This window comes from Periplaneta americana, chromosome 3, assembly GCF_040183065.1.
Source record: "Periplaneta americana isolate PAMFEO1 chromosome 3, P.americana_PAMFEO1_priV1, whole genome shotgun sequence".
Lineage (NCBI taxonomy): Eukaryota > Metazoa > Arthropoda > Insecta > Blattodea > Blattidae > Periplaneta > Periplaneta americana.
This window is the reverse complement of record NC_091119.1, coordinates 194,496,389-194,512,460: the sequence shown is the minus strand read 5'-3', so window position 1 is coordinate 194,512,460 and position 16,072 is coordinate 194,496,389. Positions and strand designations below refer to the sequence as shown.

The 16,072-nt window shown below is 35.0% G+C and overlaps 1 protein-coding gene across 3 annotated transcripts in view; it reads left to right on the top strand.

Moving 5' to 3' along the window:
* The window catches only part of LOC138696930 (uncharacterized), a 235,465-nt gene that overhangs the window by 127,679 nt on the left and 91,714 nt on the right, over positions 1 to 16,072 (top strand). Inside the window, exon 1 of one of the 3 annotated variants that reach the window (XM_069822425.1) lies at positions 10,683 to 10,727. The exons of 1 other annotated variant lie outside the window; for it this stretch is intronic. The gene's annotated coding sequence lies outside the window, so the exon portion shown is untranslated. One more of the 3 variants, XM_069822426.1, reaches the window with a different exon arrangement.

The window sequence follows — 16,072 nt, the reverse complement described above, 5'->3', positions numbered from 1 at the left end:
AGGATGCGAACCTTACTGAGTTTCCCGTAACACATACTAGAGGCGCTGTTATAGAAATTGATCTTGCTGCCATCTGTTGGGCGGAGGGGCGTTGTTACATCTAGCAGCGCACATAGTAGCGAAAAGAGTAACTAATTACTCCATGCATTTAGCAGCGCACCTGGTGACGAAAATGTTAAACTATGCAGAAAGTATTCCCTCCCTACCCTAATCGATATTCAAAACTAACCCAATTTAAAATAAAACATTTACATTTTTATTCATCACAGCATATTCTACTGAAAATTCTTACTGGAGCCAACAGGAAGATAAAAGAGACTATCTATTTAACACTACCCAATTAAAATATAACCAGACAGAGACAAAAAATAAAGCAAAAGGTTAGATAATTGGGATTGTATTCTTTGGGTATTTATTGTACAGCGCAATGGAAAAGTCTGCAATAACTACTTAGATAGTTCAATTTATTATATTACTATTACTTTACAATACATTCAACAACACTATTTTTACAATGTCCATAAACATCACTGTTTAACATACACTGATTATATATACACGTTGTATCACTTCATGTTCACTTATTAGCAAGTTTCTGTCTGCCATCTTGTCTCCTCGAGCAATATCTCGAACGGATAAATAGAGAACTCTGGGTAATATACCCAACACGTCGTTCTAATGTTCACCACCTACAACGTTGGGCGCTATTTGAGCCCCCTGCCGCCAGATGGTGCTGACAGCAGTTTCGCATCCTATTATATATTTATCCATGGTGCAGCCCTAAGTATCGATAGTACAAATGGGCTCGATCGATTACAGTGCTATATTTTGATCAAAGAGTACAGCTACAGCAATGTTATTCTAATTATTCTGTGATCTTTGTTATGTTGTTTTGTGTTACAAGGCAACCATCGTCATAAAATGACAATCCATACCAATAACTGTTAGAGCGATTGTCATTTTTTCTATTTATACAACTCTTAGACAGGGAGTTTCGTGTGTATAACTACTGCAAAGCAATTCCCATGTATAGTTACACACTGCTTATACATTCATCGCTTATCCATGGTTTATTAGGAACGTTTTCTGTCCCAACTTTTCGTAAGTCTTATAAAAATTATGCAAGTTCATTAGTAAGACCGTTAGAGTTATTTACATATACCGGTAGTTAGCTATGGACATTCGCTGTAATTCTTATAATCTAGGCTAGAGTGAGAGCAGTTAACATGGAAAAGCGTGTGTTGTTTGACAAATAATTACTCCATGCTAGATGATAAAATAAATTGTGAAATGATTCTATAGTGTGAATTTTTAAAGACATTGAGTCAGACAAAAAAAAGTCAATATTGATAAAATTGAATATCGGTTGGTGATAAAATATCTATTCTTGAAAGGATTGTCCGGCGACGAAATTTAAGCGGATATGGTGGATACATTGAGGAACTATTGTTCTTCGTACAAGCGGGATGCGGAATTTAACAGTGGAAGAACGGAGATCAAATGTGATCACCATGTTGGGAGACCTGCCTCTGTGATCACTCGAGAAAATATCGAATCGTGCATCACGTTTTTGGAGGATCGAAAAATTGAGCCTAAAAATATATCAGAGACATTGAAAATGTCCTATGAACATGTCTTTCACATCGTACATCATGATTTATGCGTGGGAAAATTATGTGCTAAATGGATCCATAAATGCCTGAACGCTTATCAGGTATTGAAGACTATTCTAACTTTTTGGGTCGTATTGTTAGTATGAAGGAAACATGGATCTGCTCTTACAATCCAGAACAAAAAACAGTCAGAAGAATGGAAACACATTGGTTCTGCCAGTTCAAATAAATGTCGCTTTTAAAAATCGGGAGGAATGGTTTTTTTATTTGATTTTTTGAGACAAAGATGGATTAATATTGTAACAGACTACTTAGAACTAGATGAAACTACTCTTATGACGAGAGCGTGTTATTCTTCATATTAACTATGTTTTGGAAAAAATTGTGGAGGTACATCGTGCGATAACGACACAGATATAACGACTCAACTCTGACTGCTATAACGACACAACTATAACGACTCAACTCTGACTGCGATAACGACACAACTATAACGACTCAACTCTGACTGCGATAACGACACATCTATAACGAGACAAATCTGACTGCGATAACGACACAACTATAACGACTCAACTCTGACTGCGATAACGACACAACTATAACGACTCAATTCTGACTGCGATAACGACACAACTATAACGAGACAATACTGACTGCGATAACGACACAAGTATAACGACTCAAATCTGAGTGCGATAACGACACAACTATAACGACTCAACTCTGACTACGATAACGACACAACTATAACGAGACAACTCTGACTGCGATAACGACACAACTATAATGACTCAACTCTGACTGCGATAACGACACAACTATAGCGACTCAACTCTGACTGCGATAACGACACAACTATAACGAGACAACTCTGACTGCGATAACGACACAACTATAACGACTCAACTCTGACTGCGATAACGACACAAATGTTACTGAAAAAACGACTCAACTCTGACTGGGATAACGATTTAACTCTTACGAGTTGCTAAAATATAATAAAATCTTGGAGAGGAAGTTGTAGTGATGAGTACGAGTTGCCTTTTATCTTTGATGTCCGGAAAAATATCACTGAGTCTTTCAGCCTGGGAGGCCGAAATCAGCGTCTTGAATTACTAACCGTGTCACTCTCAAGAGTGAGATTTCCTGCCTCCCAAGTTACATACTGCTTTACCATTCTTCACCGCAGGTGTTATCCTTTGACGGACTTAATATCCACAGTGATTGACGTCCAATGGGCACAGCAATAATAAGACAGCGTGCAGCACAAAGAATGCTCCATGTCTCTGCGCTCGACGGTAGTCCGTTTCTTTGTGAGGTCATTCCAAACCAATATCCACTAATATTCTTCGCACTACATTAATTATTCTTAATTATTTAAATAGATTTGATTCTTGCTTAATTTGAAGTTCTAGCCTTTTGGGCTTCGAATTGAATGGATCTTTCTTCGATTCCCAGCTGTAAGGAGCAGTTTAATTCTTTCCATAGGAACTGGGGCCGTATTCATAGACGTTCCTTATATACTTCAACTTGCCTTTCCCACAAGCTGGCATAAATCGAGGATTTTGTATTCAGAGTCCGAACTTATACTCACACTTAAAAACCATGATTTCATTCGAACATTCTATCTCTCAACACTTCTAAAACTACAGTTATTCCCCAGTAAATTTTATAAATTGCCTAATTCTCCCCTAAACATCAAACTACACAAGTTTGGTTGTCCCGCAATTTGTTGCAATTGTCCAATTATAAATTAATCTTCAGAGGTTGAATATTTAGAAATCATTATTGATAAACATCTGAAATGGGACAAACAAATCAACTATCTTTGTAACAAATTACGTAGAATTATAGACTATATTACTTTGTTCAGTTACGAAATTACTTATCAATGGATGTACTACATACAGTTTACCTTTCCTTGTTTCACTCTATAACCCAATATCGAATATTAGGATGGGTTAGTACTTATAAAACTAACCTTAATCCGATGAAAGAGTAATGGAACGGAGAAAAACTTCCTCCGGCGCCGGGATTTGAACCCGGGTTTTCAGCTCCACGTGCTGACGATTTATCCACTAAGCCACACCGGATACCCACCCCGGCGTCGGACAGAATCGTCTCAGATTTAAGTTCCAACTCTTGGGTTCCCTCTAGTGGCCGCCCTCTGCACTACGTCATAGATGTCTATGAACGCAGGATCCCGGCCAACTAGTCACTCATAACGAGTGCACCTCAGCACATGTGTGGACTTCAGTCCTGCGTTCATAGACATCTATGACGTAGTGCAGAGGGCGGCCACTAGAGGGAACCCAAGAGTTGGAACTTAAATCTGAGACGATTCTGTCCGGCGCCGTTGTGGATATCCGGTGTGGCTTAGTGGATAAAGCGTCAGCACGTGGAGCTGAAAACCCGGGTACAAATCCCGGCGCCGGAGGGAGTTTTTCTCCGTTCCATTACTCTTACATCGTATGATGACGCAGAATATCTGCATGGAAATATCATATGTACTTCGGTACATAAAAAAAATGTAAAAATAACCTTAATCCACTGGATTTATTAGAGAAAAGAATAATTAAAATATATCTAAAAAATCTATTGATTATCGTACCGAAAAATTGTTTTTAGAATTTAAAGTCTTGAAAATACATCAAATTTATACCAATGCATTATTGAATTTTATATACAATAATCACACTTATTTCAGATCATATACTCACAAATAAAAACCCAGGGCATGAATACAATACGTTTGTGTCAACCCAAGTGTTCAACGAGCATTGCTTTCAACCACAGTACTAATATCGGCCCTAAAACTTATAACAAATATAGACATCGGATTTTTAGGCACTAAAAATTGCAGTTTTAGGCGCCTAAAATAAACTCAAAATTTGTAAAATTAGGCTCTATTTTGATGAAAATAGGCATTTTAGGCACATCAAGGTATCATACTTATTTCTTTCACTGAAATTTTTAGTTATACACTAAAATACGCACAAAAAGTATGTTTAAACATTAAAAAAGAATACTATATTATATTTATAAACAGAGCTGCACATTTAATATATTGAAACTAATGAAATAATGATTATTGATATCAAGATTACTCATTTTAAGTTATTGAAATTCAGTTCCATGCTCAGACTTTATTATAATTATCTGCACAGTATACCACCAGAATTTTTTCTAAATTCTCCACAGTTAACCTTTGCCTTTTGTCACTGAGAATCATTTTGAAAGCAGAAAAACTTCTTTCAACCGAAACTGATGTGAGAGGCGCAAATTTTAAATTAGGTGCAATAGAAACATCAATACTTACTGGAACATTTACACTTTCCCCCGATATCACTCTTGATACTTTTTCCAACAATGAAAATCCTACATTCTTATTTAATACGTTGTCCCACTTATTTTTAACTTTTTTTCCCAGTTTCGTCCAAAGTAGAATGTATGTTCACTTGAGCTTCCTTTACTATTGCTATTTGGCTACAAAGAGATTGTTTTTCACGTTCTAATTGTTCAATGCTTGCAGGTATGAAAGAAAAGTTTGATGTTATGTAGGCAATATCGTTTTTCACTCGTGAGTCATTCAGACAATCTTTCACTGCTTTCACACACGCTGCACTATCAGTTTCAGGTAATTTATCAATAACTGTGACCACTTCTTTAAAATACTTAGAATAATACACCACTGACTGAATCCAGGTTCCCCATCGTGTAGAATAATACACCACTGACTGAATCCAGGTTCCCCATCGTGTAACAACCGGCCGAGGTGGGAGTGGGATATCTGGAAAGTTCTCTCTGAATATTGAAATCCTGGATGGGGCTTTACAAAAACATTTTTTTGTGTTAGAAATAAACGAATTGACAAGAGGAAATTCATTCCGGATTGTTTCAGAAACCCTGTGAAGGCCATGTGCAAGACAGGTTACATGCGTGAGGTTAGGATAAAATGTTTTAAGAAGTGGAGCTGCAGCAACCATGTATGAGGCAGCATCAGTACAAAACAACAGAACTTTAGAATCGTCTATATTACCTGAGTATAAAGACTGTAGGCCTTTATTTACAAAATAAGCAATGGCTTGGCTATTCACTTTCGAAAGTTCCTTAACACATACGAGGTGTGGAATCGAAGGTCCATCAGGACTAAGTTTTCCTACTACCATATTTGCTATATACCTATTCATAGGATCTGAAGTTTCATCCACAGAGACCCATATGTAAGAATCACCTATATCCTCCCGAATGGAAGCTAAAGTTTCATTGTATATTGTCTAAGTAATTTTTTCTTAGGGTCGACTCAGATGGGATATTTTGTTTGCAGTATTTTTGTAAAAACTGTCTTAAAACCGGATTTTCAATTGCATTCCAGGGAATGTTAGCAGCAACAAACGCTCTGGTTAAATCAGCATAGAAATTGCTGCTGAGATTGGATGAAGTAGGCTGTGTTAGTAAAGTTTGTTGCAGTTGATTTTTCTGCTGAGCTTTAGCCTTATGAGCCGCTCCTTGCACATGCTGCTTTAGGTGGCACTTCTTTTCTTGCGAAATCTAAAAATGTAAAGTAAACTGAATTAAAATAAAATCCTAATTGTTGTATTGCCGTATTTCTATCACAAAGTTAGTGGATTCGAACAATCAAAATTTTAATGACCTGCAAATACTTTGACTATCGGAATTTAAAAGGTTAAAATGTAGTGGTCTTAAAAAGAATTATACCTCAGGATAGCTCAGTCAATGTATAAATATTATAGGCCTACTCATTAAAATTAATACAATTTATATATTTCAACTATTGTTACATACCTGTTTGCTACAAATCTTGCAGAATATTATTTTTCCATCATAAGTGAATTCTGAATATTCTGTTAGCCATTGCCGGATCAATGTAGATTTTGCACTTATATTTTTCGGCATTATCGCGTTAAACTTCACAGGAAAACGTCCTACCGCTCAAAACTTCTCAACACAAATAAGGTGAGGGAAAGAGCAACTGTTAACGAGCATTCAAATGAACCGTTGTTATTGAGATTCAATTGGACAAAAATACAAAGTTCCACTTATTGTTGCATTTCCTGGTAGTGTTAACACTAGGAGGGCCATTCTTTTAAATATTTTGAAACGGTTTACCCTACTAATTCGCAGTTTTACGACTTTTCATAAATATTTCAAAAACACTCTTTCTCCAAAAATTGTGATTTTATGACACTCTGAAGGGCAGTACAGCTAATCGATTTCAGATCGAAAACAGTCATTTTTATAGTATAGTATATCTCTGAATCGGTAGCAGCACATGTTGTGATTGTTGCCTGCTTCAAAACTAAGGTTGGTTCTTTGTCGGCATTTATGCCTCCAAACATGTTAAATTCGGTGAAATCTATTGCGAGTGTCGTGAGATTCAAAACGTTTTGTTTCCTTTATCAATGGTTTCATGGCCGGTGTGAAGCAAACTTTCCACTTTTTAAATGCCTTAAATTTCGCAGTGAATGCATGTATAAATTATAAAAAGTAAGAGTAAAATGCGAAACTTTACAGTGAGTTAGGCATTTTTAGGCGAATATTAACAAATTAGGCTCTAATAACCGTTTTAGGGCATTTTAGGGCACTATAAAACTCTTTGATTACCTTTCAATTTCCATGAAACACAAATATTAATAATTATTTTTACTTTTCTCCTAAAGAAACAAAATAGGCATTTGCCCTAGAATCCGATGTCTGCAAATTAATAAAGAAATACCCACATCTATTTACCTCCAACAGTTTGACATCTAAAAATGTATGTAAGCAATTTGTTATGAGTAATAATATTAACTTTTAGATGTTATTTTATTGTAATTTATGCGTGTAACTTTATTATGTATCGAATCTCCTCCTGAGTACGAGAACACTCTCTTTCAGGAGAGTGCTAGAATTTTGTAAATTTACAATTTCTTTGTATTCTTCTGCAATAAAATTATTATTATCATTTTATTATTACTTTATTTTATTGTTATTATTTTATTTTATTATTATTATTTTATTTTATTATTATTATTTTATTTTATTGTTTTTATTTTATTATTATTTTATTATTATTATTATTATTATTATTATTATTATTATTATTAATACTACTACTACTACTACTACTACTACTACTACTACTACTACTACTACTACTACTACTACTACTACTACTACTATTTGCCATGCCGATACTCTTATATGAATGCGAAATCTGGACAGTTGAAGAAGCTAATAGACCTACTTCAAGAATCACCGTAGCAGAAATGAGATTTTTAACGAGAAGAGCCAAGTATACTTGGCAAGATTATAAAACTAATGAGAAAATTCTAACAGAACTCGATGTCAAACCAGCCACTAACAAAATTCAAAAATACAGATAAAATTGGATCCAACATGTTCAACGAATGGACAGTAACAGGCTGCCATTCCAAATTGTAGAAGAACCCAGAGCAGACCGATTAAATACTTCTCGAAAGCTACTGAGATCAGAAAAGGCCACTGGTCCTATTCCTTGGATACACACTATGATGATTAAAGCTAGGATTCTGATGAAATTGCATCTTTTTTCTAGTAAGCCAGAAACATAGCTGCTTTAGTATTTATATGTTATGTGATAAACTGAGTGTTTGAAAGCATATTTGTAAGGACTTTTTTTGCATTTTTTGCCTTTTTCAACTCATAAGAGTATTTTTTGTTTTATTCGGTCCTTTTTAGGTATTTTCATTTAATTTTGATCATAAATCCCCATTATTAATGTAAAATAATGTTTATTTCCTTTGATATTTTCTTTACATATTTTGTCCATTAATACCCATTATTTTATATAATATTTTAATCGTTCTTCTACACAAATATTGCCATTTTAACGTAGTACACCCCATGTAAGGGATCAGTCCAACCACCCCTTCAATATAGACTCCTCTGTACCTGCTAAGATAGCAGTGGCCTTGTGGTAGACTACATGGAAACTAAAAGTAAACTAAATACAAGCGCTACAGCCCATGAAGGGCCAAGACCGACCAGCCGACTGCTGACCTCACGTTCACATGCCGACGCAGAGGTGAACGATCATACATGGAAACTACATCAGGTAAAATAATTAATTAAAGTGTACTACTTAGAAAAAATTATGTAAAATTTAATTTAATTACTAGTCTAAATATTAAGTAGTACAAAACCTCTTTTCCTTACTTACTTACTGGCTTTTAAGGAACCCGGAGGTTCATTGCCGCCCTCACATAAGCCCGCCATTGGTCCCTATCCTGAGCAAGATTAATCCAGTCTCTACCATCATATCCTACCTCCCTCAAATCCACTTTAATATTATCTTTCCAACTACGTCTCTGCCTCCCCAAAGGTCTTTTGCCCTCCGGCCACTCTATATGCATTTCTGGATTCGCTCATACGTGCTACATGTCCTGCCCATCTCAAACGTCTGGATTTTATGGTCCTAATTATGTCAGGTGAAGTATACAATGCGTGAAGCTCTGTGTTGTGTAACTTTCTCCATTCTCCTGTAAATTCATCCCTCTTAGCACAAATATTTTCCTAAGAACCTTATTTTCAAACACCCTTAATCTCTGTTCCTCTCTCATAGTGAGAGTCCAAGTTTCACATCCATACAGAACAACCGGTAATATAACTGTTTTATAAACTCTAGCTTTCAGATTTTTTGACAGAAGACTAGATGACAAAAGCTTCTCAACCGAATAATAACAAGCATTTCTCATATTTATTCTGCGTTTAATTTCCTCCAGAGTGTAATTTATATTTGTTACTGTTGCTCCAAGATATTTGAATTTTTCCACCTCTTCGAAGGATAAATCTCCAATTTTTATAGTTCCATTTCGTACAATATTCTGGTTACGAGACATAATCATATACTTAGTCTTTTCGGGATTTACTTCCAAACCTATCGCTTTACTTGCTTCAACTAGAATTTCCGCGTTTCCCCTAATCGTTTGTGTATTTTCTCCTAACATATTCACGTCATCCGCATAGACAAGAAGCTGATGTAACCCGTTGAATTCCAAACCCTCTGTGTTATCATGAACTTTCCTAATGGCATTTTCTAGAGCGAAGAACCTCTTTTCCTACTAGGCCAATTATGTAAGATCAATTTTAGGGCATTTTAAGGACATTTTTGAAAGATTTTTAGGTCATAAATGCATTGTTTTAGGACATGTTTTCATGATTGATAAGTCATCAAAATCCTAGCCGATTTTTTTAGTTATTTTACGACGCTGTATCAACTACTAGGTTATTTAGATTCGATGAAATTGGTGATAGCGAGATGGTATTTGGCGAGATGAGGCCGAGGATTCGCCATAGATTACCTGGCATTCAACTTACGGTTGGGGAAAACCTCGGAAAAAACCCAACCAGGTAATCATCCCAAGCGAGGTTCGAACCCGCGCCCGAGCGCAACTTCATATCGGCAGGCTAGCGCCTTAACCGACTGAGCCACGCCGATGGCCTATCCTAGCCGATAATGTAACTTGTTCTAACAAGGGTTTGAACCAGGTTCCGCTCGGTCGGATATGCTAACTATTATTCTACAGAGGTGAATTGATATGGGCCAGTAATAGTATAAATCAATTTTTCATCTTTCTTTCAAGAAGGGTTTTACATTCAGAAATTTTAGTCTACCTGGGAGGTATACTTTGTTCTATGAACTCATTGCTTAAAGAACTTAAAGGCGCTTTCAAACCCCAACATTAGCATTACGAATTGCTGGACAATAACTGACAATTCAAAAGCCAGCAGCTAGCACCGCTCCCAAATGTATCCACACAAGTTAACAGTAAAACAAATAGGATAATCTTTAAATGTGTGCGGCATGTTCTCCGACAGCAATGGCGACAAATATTTTACAAGTTTACTCCATGAAAAATAAATACTGCATTTGTGAAGAGTCTTTAAAGTCACAATACTGGGACAGTGTGTACTTTTCTGGTAAAGTGCAAACCATTCTTGTACAGCCGGTAACAGCCAACAGCTGAGTCATGTTGTGAACTCTCGACAGTTGTACCTTAAGTACTTGCTTCAGTACTTCACTGTCGCCGGGATGGTAGAGTCGCTCGGAGCTTTATGTGACGTCAGGTGGTGAGTACTACCGCCCTGCTCTACATGTGACGTTTTACTGCGATTTTGATTTTATTTGTGTGACGTGACAGTTCTTTGGATTACATCGGCATCGACATGGAATTAATTCTTCAAGAAACATCAGTAATGCGGTATTGTTATTGTTTGTTATTTTGAAGTTCCAGTGAGCAGTTATTTGTCCGTTAATACGTTTCCAACCTCTTATAATGTTCGCGGACAATGTGACAGATAGTGAACGTCTTTCATGACCTTACGAAACTCGTGTGGTGACCTTGTGTTCATTGTTTTGGAGGCACTCCAGCGAATAGGGATTATAAAGAATGGACACTGAGCGAATTTTCCTGTGTTTTGTTTCTCTGTGCGCCACCGTTTAGTTCTACTTTCAAGCGCTAGAGGTTAGTGTAATCGAGCATAGGCTAAGATAATAATTGAGAATAGTGTTGACACACAGGATCCAAACATCGCCTACCTTATTGCATAATCCAGTAACGCTTTGCTTCAAATAAATTCAAGTTAACAGCTTTTCCTTATTTCTCAGTGACGAACTAGTTGTAATAATAATATTTTATATTTCAAATCTTAATAAATTATATTATAAAATAATATAATACATTATAAAATTATGTATCAAATTCGTTTAATATTTGTAAATAATATAATGTAGTTATATGGTTTTACTTCTCATAAGAGTTTTGTTTTTCCATTTTCAGCGCTATCAAATCATTACATATTTTAATTGTTGTTGGGGTCAACGTCTCAATTCTCATTATAAAGGAACTCTAGAGTCTAGACATTACAGTTAATGACGGATTTATTATTTTATGGATCCAATTTATTTTATTTGAGTACATAATGTACCTAGATGTATTAATTATATGTGTTATACAGGGACATCATTTTATTTTTACTAACATTTTTAATATTAATCTGGCTATACCTTTCTATAAACGATTGAAACCGGAAACACCGTTTGCTACCCCTTCCACGACTGGAGTTCGATGATACTGGCGTAAAATACAAACATATCACTTTACTAGGTATAGGAGGGAAGAAAAGTAGTTCATCCATTTACGTAAACTAGGAAATATTGCGCTTTTGAGTTTGATCATTTTCATTAGGTTTTTGTTTAGTCAAAATACAGTACAGTATTAACGAGTGTTTTTTACTCACGAACTGAGCTATCCATCCGGACGTATTCATTATGCAGTGTATATTATACTGTCTACAGAACATTAGCGTACAATATAGAGAATGAAGTTAAATTTAAAAATAACATAATATGGATATTTAAACACATTTTTTAAAATGGTGGCCGTTCATTTCGATACTGGCTTCAGTTCTAATGTGCATATTATCGCACTATAGACTATTGTACCTAATCCCAATTACCAGTTTCGTTCTTCGTACTAGTAACTCATGTTGAAATAATTCTGTACCTACTCTATGAAAGAGTATCTTACGTACTGTAAATTCAATCTTCACTTCTGCCCGATCCGAAAAGATAAAATTACTCAGACATACTATCTACTGTCCGTCCAAGTGGTTATGTCGTAGGGTCGTAGAAATGGAGGTAATTACGTGACAGTTAATTACTTAACGAGGCCCTTTTATTTAAGTTATTTTAAACAGTTGTATAATATTACGTAGACGTTCAATTCCTAACAGAAATTATGTTTTCAGAAGAGAGCTAAGACAGCCCAGCCACTAGCTGGCGAATAAAACTGGTGGGGGAAACCGGGATACGACTTAGGCAAATGGACGACAGTACCTGTGCGAAAATGATTCAATATTGAAAGCTCTTTCGTCACTGGAAATCGCGAATATATTTTTGGAACGTACTGTTTACTATGACCGTAAGGCTACTATATGCTGTCTTGGATCTGTGTGGAGGACGGTTGAACTTCATTAGTAGAAGGAGTGGGAGTGAAGTACATTAAAAAACTCAGGTACAATAAAAATTGAAGTAAAAATAAAATGATGTCCCTGTATGTTTCCAACCCCTTATCATGTTCGCGGACTATGTGACAGATAGTGAACGTCTTTCATGACCTTACGAAACTCGTGTGGTGAACTCGTCTTCATTGTTTTGGAGGAACTCTTCCAAGTAAACGTGTGCAAATTTAACGACACAAATTTCATGGAATAGTGGAAGCGTTGCTGAATACAAAATGTAATGGTTCCGGGTTAGAATTCAGGTAAACCACATAGGCCTGTACATTACCCAACGGGACTTATGTGTTATTTTCACGTTTCGTGCCGCCGTGTACTTCGTATTGTGTCAAATGGTGACCTAGCATTATACTGACCAAATGGCGAGAGAATTCCGGTAATTGTGAACATCCACTGATGGTTAGAGATCCTAACGATAATGGGGACGGAGCGGGCCGAATGATGACGACAATGAAAATGACAACGATGAAGAGTATGACGAAATAATTAAGGATAGTAATGACGGTAACAACGAGGGTGTGAACAACGATGACTATGAACTGACGGTTAGGATGAAAACGAGTATGAAAAAGACGGCGATGACGAGTACGAGGATGACGACCATATCTATAAAAAAAAAGATGATTTCGACCTGGATGAGTATAACAACGATGACGAGTATGAGAATAACATTGATGGTGATGGTGACCACTGTGTTAAGTGTTAATAAAGAACGAGATGACCATGGAAATGACGACTGCAACTGGAGACAAACACTAATACAACCTTGGTGATGGTGAAAAGTACAAGATTGGCGACGAAGATAATGCGATGGATAATGACTGTGAGTGTGATGAAACTGATATCCAGGTGTTCACAGTCGCACCCGCTGCATAACAGATGTATTCACATTACAATGAGTTAGTGACGTTGGAGGAAGGCACAATTCATCTCAGCATTTCTCAGCCATCAGCACGATAAATTTCATTCACAGCCTGTAAGGTTGATGACCATACGAGCCTTCGTTGTGCATCTGCGTTACGTGGCCTTCGTGTTGCAAACATGTAGTTGCACTTCACTAACTTCAGTGCCGTTTCCCAGTCATTGGCAAAGTAAAAAGTATATGGGAAAGCGGGAGTGTATTACTGAAATGAAGGAATTTATTGAGGAGCATCTATGGAGATTTGTATGGGAGCTCCTGCTATATATTATTGATTTGTTGTTCCAATACATTGTTTATTTGCTGTGTTAGTAAAATTTAATAATAATTAATCAGCAATAAATTAAATTCTCCTAGATCTATGACTCTCTGACAACGCTAGGGTTATTTTTCTGAAGAAATCTGCTAGTTTGCAGTTAAGGGGTTAGGTACAGCTTACAGGAGTAAAATTTTGGAAATATTCAACATTGTTTTCTTTCATTACTGTATCTTGTACGATAATGAAAATTGGTATGTGTAAAACACTGTCCTGCTATATGAAAAAAAAAATACTTTTACGATTTAAAAAAAATTTACTTATTGTTTATTGTTTATTTGCTGTGTTAGTAAAATTTAATAATAATTAATCAGCAATAAATTAAATTCTCCTACATCTATGACTCTCTGACAACGCTAGGGTTATTTTTCTGAAGAAATCTGCTAGTTTGCAGTTAAGGGGTTAGGTACAGCTTACAGGAGTAAAATTTTGGAAATATTCAACATTGTTTTCTTTCATTACTGTATCTTGTACGATAATGAAAATTGGTATGTGTAAAACACTGTCCTGCTATATGAAAAAAAAAAATACTTTTACGATTTAAAAAAAATTATTTACTTATTGTTTATTGTTTATTTGCTGTGTTAGTAAAATTTAATAATAATTAATCAGCAATAAATTAAATTCTCCTAGATCTATGACTCTCTGACAACGCTAGGGTTATTTTTCTGAAGAAATCTTCTAGTTTGCAGTTAAGGGGTTAGGTACAGCTTACAGCAGTAAAATTTTGGAAATGTTCAACATTGTTTTCTTTCATTACTCTATCTTGTACGATAATGAAAATTGGTATGTGTAAAACACTGTCCTGCTATATGAAAAAAAAATACTTTTATGATTAAAAAAAATTATTTACTTATTGTTTATTGTTTATTTGCTGTGTTAGTAAAATCAAATAATAATTAATCAGTAATAAATAATATTCTCTTAGATCTATGACTCTCTGACAACGCTAGGGTTATTTTTCTGAAGAAATCTTCTAGTTTGCAGTTAAGGGGTTAGGTACAGCTTACAGCAGTAAAATTTTGGAAATATTCAACATTGTTTTCTTTCATTACTGTATCTTGTACGATAATGAAAATTGGTATGTGTAAAACACTGTCCTGCTATATGAAAAAAAAATACTTTTACGATATAAAAAAAAATTATTTACTTATTGTTTATTGTTTATTTGCTGTGTTAGTAAAATTTAATAATAATTAATCAGCAATAAATTAAATTCTCCTAGATCTATGACTCTCTGACAACGCTAGGGTTATTTTTCTGAAGAAATCTTCTAGTTTGCAGTTAAGGTGTTAGGTACAGCTTACAGCAGTAAAATTTTGGAAATATTCAACATTGTTTTCTTTCATTACTGTATCTTGTACGATAATGAAAATTGGTATGAGTAAAACACCGTCCTGCTATATGAAAAAAAAAAATACTTTTACGATATAAAAAAAAATTATTTACTTATTGTTTATTGTTTATTTGCTGTGTTAGTAAAATTTAATAATAATTAATCAGCAATAAATTAAATTCTCCTAGATCTATGACTCTCTGACAACGCTAGGGTTATTTTTCTGAAGAAATCTTCTAGTTTGCAGTTAAGGGGTTAGGTACAGCTTACAGCAGTAAAATTTTGGAAATATTCAACATTGTTTTCTTTCATTACTGTATCTTGTACGATAATGAAAATTGGTATGTGTAAAACACTGTCCTGCTATATGAAAAAAAAAAATACTTTTACGATTTTAAAAAAATTATTTACTTATTGTTTATTGTTTATTTGCTGTGTTAGTAAAATTTAATAATAATTAATCAGCAATAAATTAAATTCTCCTAGATCTATGACTCTCTGACAACGCTAGGGTTATTTTTCTGAAGAAATCTTCTAGTTTGCAGTTAAGGGGTTAGGTACAGCTTACAGCAGTAAAATTTTGGAAATATTCAACATTGTTTTCTTTCATTACTGTATCTTGTACGATAATGAAAATTGGTATGTGTAAAACACTGTCCTGCTATATGAAAAAAAAATACTTTTACGATTTAAAAAATTATTTATTTATTGTTTATTGTTTATTTGCTGTGTTAGTAAAATTTAATAATAATTAATCAGCAATAAATTAAATTCTCCTAGATCTATGACTCTCTGACAACGCTAGGGTTATTTTTCTGAAGAAA